Source organism: Brassica rapa, chromosome A04 (genome assembly GCF_000309985.2).
Source record: "Brassica rapa cultivar Chiifu-401-42 chromosome A04, CAAS_Brap_v3.01, whole genome shotgun sequence".
NCBI classification, from domain to species: domain Eukaryota; kingdom Viridiplantae; phylum Streptophyta; class Magnoliopsida; order Brassicales; family Brassicaceae; genus Brassica; species Brassica rapa.
In genome coordinates this window covers 3,394,749-3,401,586 of record NC_024798.2, presented here as the reverse complement: position 1 = coordinate 3,401,586, position 6,838 = coordinate 3,394,749, and the positions used below count along the sequence as shown (strand labels likewise).

The following is a 6,838-nucleotide window of genomic DNA, read 5'->3' as shown; positions in this document are numbered from 1 at the left end:
TACCGGAGAACCTCCAACGTAACCACTTTTCTTCAGCTTTCAGAACTCTCTGCGGAGAGCATCCTCGATCTCATCAAGATCTCATCCGTCTTACGAGAGCCGCGACCCACAGCAACGCATACATCACACGCCATACCCGATCCAAAAAAACGAAACCACCACTTCTCACCACTAGAGCCGGCGACGCAAGGCTGTGTAAGCCTTCACCCCCGGAGACAAAACCGACGAGACGTTGCTGAAGAAGCCAATCACCTCCCGGAGACTTGAGCCGGCGACGGTGGAGCTTTAATAGCCTCCACCTCCCGGAGAAGAACTTCACCACGCTTTCACCTCCACACGACCGCGCCTTCACTCCAAAAGCCCAACCACCGTTGATGACGGTTCGCTCCTCGAGCTATTGTCTCTGGATGAGAGTCAATCAGGGCTCGGGCAAAGCGAATCAGGGGGAGGATGACGAGAGAACGACAAGGATACGGACTGCTTAAACGGAAGGAAAACCAAGAGGTTCCGGCGACGGCACGCGCGCCTACGCGCCGGCCGCTCACCGAAACCAGATCTACTTTATCTCTCTTAAGTCTCTCTCTTGTATTATTTGATTTGATCAGTTGTTCATTTTGGTTAAATCCAAAAAATTTAAATATCTGTAAAGTTTCAAAGCAAAGAAATAATAAAAGTCAATATCCGTTAAACAAACAAATCAAATTCATAAAGACAAAAGAAAAGACTTTTAATGATTATCATTCTTTTGCTCTGTGATCATCTTTTTTTGAAACTGAAATGATGTTCATCATATTTTTATGATCATCATATTTCAGGAAAAATATCACAACTAATCATATACACAAAGTATTAAAAGTGTATTCTTCATGCAAAATTTTGCTCAATTTGATATTTGTCCACTAAGGAGACCCGAAGCGACTTGCAAATTCACCTATACAATAAAGCATACATAAAACCTGGAAAACCCAATGTTCATCGATTATAACTAGAGAAATACATGTGTATAAAGGACCCATCGAGCCATTCCAAATCTCGTTGTGGATCATTAAACACCTTTGGAAATCATTTGCAAAAAAAAAAACACATTTACAAAGGTACTTTTACAACTACCGAGACATTAATTTACAGTTACGATGGATGTGAACAAATTTCGAAATGATGCCATTCAATGAATAAAAGCGATAAGAATGGCCAAAACGGTGGACCAAAATAAAGACAAATTCAAGAATCAGAGCCATTCAACCATATGGGATGAAATGATTGGCAACAAAAAGATTCACTAGAGGTTAGCCACACAAATAAGATAACAGTACATACATAATATCATGTTTGAAGCTATAAATATTTACGCAGTGTGTTAATTTTGGGGTTTAAAATCAATTCGAATTCAAGGGCAGTTTGACGTAGTTATTGGATCATATTTGTGTAAACAAAATAATTTAAATCCAATTTTGATGTCCTTGACCAAGTTGTCTTGGCCTATAAAGATAAAGGAGCTTCAGCTAGAGTTTCTGCCATGAGTTTAATTCATTTTGGCCATTTAGCTGTGTCATATTGATAGATTAGTTGCGTATCCGAATGCAATATCTCGTGTGATTAGTTTTGGATTTAGAAAATTTTTGGGATCTTCACGGTTATAAAAAAAATAGATACCCTTGATAAATATAGGTTTCAGGAAACACTTTTCTTTTGTTTGTTTATTCAATAAACATAAAACAATGAATGAACCGATTCAAAATATTTTCAATTCATTGCTATTTTTATCTTTATAATAGCAATTAGAGGTAAAATTGTTCTAATTTACCTATATTTTTATAATAGTGTTATTTTTTCTATTTATAAAAAAAACAACATTTCTCTATTTTTACTATATATTTAGAGATTGGTATTTTATAAGAATACATAAAATATATCTAATATTTATTATAGAATTCTTTTATTTTAAAGATAAAAATAGCAAAATACACTAGAAATAGTCGACATGGGGAGTGCAATCATGCAAATGAAGAACTTATGTCAAGTCTGCTGTTTACATACCCAGTGACATTGTTAAAGTAATACTTTACATTGTGACTCCACGTTAATGATAGAATTGCTAGTCAAAATGGAATATCACACCAGTTCAAAAAAAAAAGGAATATCACGAGTAATATGCTTATGTGACAAAATGATAAATCAAAATGGAATATGTCAAACTTCGAACACATACAATAATACATCATGAGCATATAAAATGAAAGAAAACAAAAATGATACTAAATAAAAGAATATACCCTTTTGGCGACTCACTACTACTAAAAAAACATACACCACTTTGTTATTCTAATACATGCAGCTTTTCATTCGACTCGACCGACACTTGTGATGTCTTAGCATCCAAATAGTCGTTTACATGTTTCGCAAGTGAACTTTCAACCAGTTAAACATCGTATATAAATTCAACTAACAACGACTTAGTTTTTTAACATAATTGTTAAAGAAAACAAAGAAGAAGAAGAAGTTCAACAACAATGTATTTGACCAAATAAAAAAACTCATGAGTTGTATCATCTATTAAATGTATTTTTATAATATCTCAACAAAAAGTACTCAATCTAGGAACTTCAGTAAATGTATTTATTTATAATATAAAAATATTTTCAATAATTAAATTATAATATTTTATTTTAAATAAATATATATATATAAATATATATATTAGTTTTGTTTTTTTTTAAATTTGTTGAAGAAAAATACAACAAAATCTGCTGAAAATTTTTCTACAGATTTTCAATTTTCTATAAATAATCCATTAATTTGTAATTAGTAAAAAATATTATTAATCATTATTAATTAATACAGTTATTATTTATAAACGAAAATTATATATTTTATACTCATATAACTGTTATATTAAAATAAATAAAACATTATATAGAATTACATATTATTTTAAAGATATAAAATTTCATTCATTTAAATTTAAAATAAATAATATATAATATGTTCCTCACAATATGTTTAAATTAGTAAAGTATGTAATACATTTAGACAAGAGTGAAATTGTTAACATATCTTAGATTTTTAGATATACAATTATATACTAATTTTCGTAAACATCAAATTTTTTTATATATAATCGTGGTGTGATCCAAAAGGTTTTCTATACCCAATGACTAATCACCTTGAGCTTCACAAGTTCTACGTTTTTTTACCACTCAGGGTGTCCCGGGTGGCCGGACAGACTCAAACCCACATAGCCTTTGACTTTGAGACACTAGATCAAATTAAATTTAGCTTCAAACATTTGAGCAAACATCCCACATAGCCTTTGAAACACTAGATCAAATTTCGTAAAGCCTTGTGTCCTTTTATAACCATTTGAGCCAATTTATCAGATTTTATACGCTTAGTTCCTAGTGGAGTATGATGTTGTGATTAGAAACAGTTGAATAGCCTTTGCCATAGAACTCTTAGAGAAACTGAGTGTACTTTGTAAAATCTGATGTCTTGTAGTTATGCTCCCACCTCCAGCTTTGGGTAATATTGGGCCAAACTTTTAAGCCTAATATGGAAATAAACCCATATAAAAAAAGTAATGAGAAAAGGGAAGAACCAGCCTGAGATTTAAGGCCCACAAACAATCGCAGATTGAACCGGCCAACCATACTATTGTTGTCATAATAATTACCATCATTCTCACAAGTGTGATGCTTGCAGCCGTGGTGTTGTCAGTAACCATTGCTTTGGCAGAAATAGTTGTGAGACGGCGATGTTTGTGTTTGGTGGTGATAATCATGGCTGTTGTGATAGCTGTCGTGGTGTTAGGTGGTGGATTCAAATTTTATTTTGATATCTTATGTCCTGAAACTTTATGCTATAGTATTACCTTTTAGTTATGCATATTGAAATTTGTTTTAGTACTAAGGGTTGAAAACTCACCAGAATACATTAAATTCCAATTCCTCTTCTTGTTATTTATATATTTTTCCTGTTTATTTATATTTAATATCATTACTTACCTTTTTGAAAAATTATTTATTTATTGATAATCACATGTTACAACAATCTCTAATAAAATAGATAAAAGTGATTGTTTATATTTACTTACATTTCTTTGATTTATGTGCTTGCGCTAATTTAATTGTATATGTAATAGTTAATGATTTCTCAATTATTTAATATATCTTTTATATATTAATTGATAAATATTACTTATATATTAATTGATAAGTATTATAACATCTTTTGGTTTTCACGTATTATTAATAGGATAATTCTTAGAATCCTTACAAAACAGGTTGGTCCATCTAAGCGTATATTATGATTTTTATTAAGCTAACTATCAAAATGATTAGTAGTTTACAAAAGAATAGTCTTCATTCTTTCCTTAAATAAAAGCTATGAAATTATCTAAGAGAAAAAGACTAGGATAGCACCAAACCAAGTTTTTGTTCCCAAAGTAGCACTCAAGGCTCAAAGTCACAAAAATAGGTTTCATTAAAGAGGTAAATATACACTTATACCCCTTGGGTTAATTAATCCAAACCTTAGGGTTTAGAGTTAAGGGGGTGGGGTTTTGGAATTAGGGTTTAAAATTTTATAAAAAATAAATACTAAATAAAAAATAAAAATTTATAAAACAGTTTCAAAATTATTTTTAAACTATAAAAAGAAAATTTGAAAAAAAAAATAAAAAAAAAATTCAAAAATTTTTTTTTTAAAAAAATTATAAAAATTTCGAATCTGAAAACATATAATCTGAAACTATAAAATTTTTTTTTTTTATTTTTTTTTTTATTTTATTTTTTTTATTTTTATTTTATTTTTGTTTGTTTATTTAATTTAAACCAAAGATATTAGGAACATTTTGCCCTTTAATGAATGTCATTTTTGTGACTTTCTCCTTCTAGTGCTCTTTTTGAGACATAAACTTCAAAATGTGCTATTATTGACAATTGCCCATTATCTAATATGATTAACATATATATGAAAATTAATGATTATAAATAATAAAGATTTTATAACAATTTTTGTATTCACTTCTTTTTGTTTAATTTTATATTATTTAAAAGAAATTAAACAATCACATTAAGCATGAAATAAAAAAAAGTTTTTTCTTATATATTATATTTTAAAATTTTGTGATTAGTGGTTTAACCTTTTTGTTATAACATATACAAATCTATACTATTATTTGAGAAGTGAACTTGCTGATTTATCATGCTCTCTATAATTTTAGGTTTAGTCATATTTTATGCTCCATTATTAATCTTAATAAATAATTTTAGCGATTTAGTTGATAATTTTTCATTATCTGAGAATAATTAAAAAATTCTAACGATAATACCAAAGTTAAATTTATATTATATAGACTTTAGTAATATTAAAATATATATATGTTTATATTATATTTGTTTTAGTAATATTAAATTGTCTCTATTTTCATATATATATATATATATATATATATATATATATATATATATATATATATATTACATAAGATACAATGAATCATCTATCTTTTACGATAAATTTCTTAGGACAATCAAAATCATTCATTGTGATAATTTCTGAAAAATTGGCAAGGAATTCAAAATATTTATAATGTTATTTATGAAGTGATTTTTTCGCTCTCACGTTAAAATTTAGAGAGTTTAAAGTTTTTATTACCCTTAGTAAATATTATATTATATTGTATTTGTTAATATATAATTACCCATATATTAAAATTGAATTTCATTAATTTGATAATCATCATTATCTAAAAATATTCTCTATGTTATTTATAAAATATTATGACAATCAAAATCACTCAATGTGATAATTTCTGAAAAAAGTTGGCAAAGAATTTGAAAATATTTATAATGTTATTTGCGAAGTGATTTGTTAAAATTTAGGGGGGGGGGGGGGGGGGGGGAGGAGGGTTATTGGAACCAGAATTTGGAAAAAGTTGAGTGATTTTAGAAGTTGATGGATTTTTAAAAGTTTAGTAAATTTCACAAATGTTTCCTAATTTCTATCAAATATTTTGTATTTATTTCTATAGATTATTGTTGATTATTAAGAATTTGCACAATATAGTTTTTCAAAAAGTTTTTTCTTCTAAAGTACAAAAAAAGTTGTAGAAATTTCCAACAATGAATTTCGATGAGACACTATTATATTATCGTTTGGTGTGTTTAAATAGACAAATGCATTTTATGGTATTGATTATTTGTGTTATGCATGGTTTATTCTTAGTTATGTTGTGAAAATAATCATTTTTTTATCTTCATACTACATGACATATTTTTAACAGTCTTGTTTTCATTGACATTTTTTTTGAGACACCACTCATACAAACGAAAAATTAGAACACACCAAATACGAAACTTACCGACAAAAAGATCTTCCGAAAATCACATGTCAAACAAGAAAAATATATCATAAAGTGTGAGAATGTTTTTATTAGTACACATATTTCAGAAATCTTATGAGTAGACATGCTATTTTCAAAGTCTAGTTTATGAGTAAAAATATAAAGAATCTAGTTCCCAATAACCATAGAATTTAATAGAATAGCAAAATCAATAAAAACTAAACTTTTTGAATAACAAAGGATTTGAATAGAATTTAAAAGTTTTTAAACCAATAACAATGGATTTTGGAAAGAATTTTAAAATCCATAAACCAATAACCATGGATTCTTAAAATTTTATAATTCTTTAAAAATTCTTAAACCAATAACCCCCCCCCCCCCCCCCCCCCCCCCTTTAGAGAGATTAAAGTTTTTTTACCCTTAATAAATAAATAAATTATATTTGTTAATATATAATTACCCATATATTAAAAAACGAATTTGATTAATTTGATA

At 28.0% G+C, this 6,838-nt stretch overlaps 1 protein-coding gene across 1 annotated transcript in view; it reads right to left on the bottom strand.

Moving 5' to 3' along the window:
* LOC103863213 overlaps positions 1-6,838 on the bottom strand; it is a 743,758-nt gene that overhangs the window by 21,633 nt on the left and 715,287 nt on the right. The window lies entirely within an intron of this gene.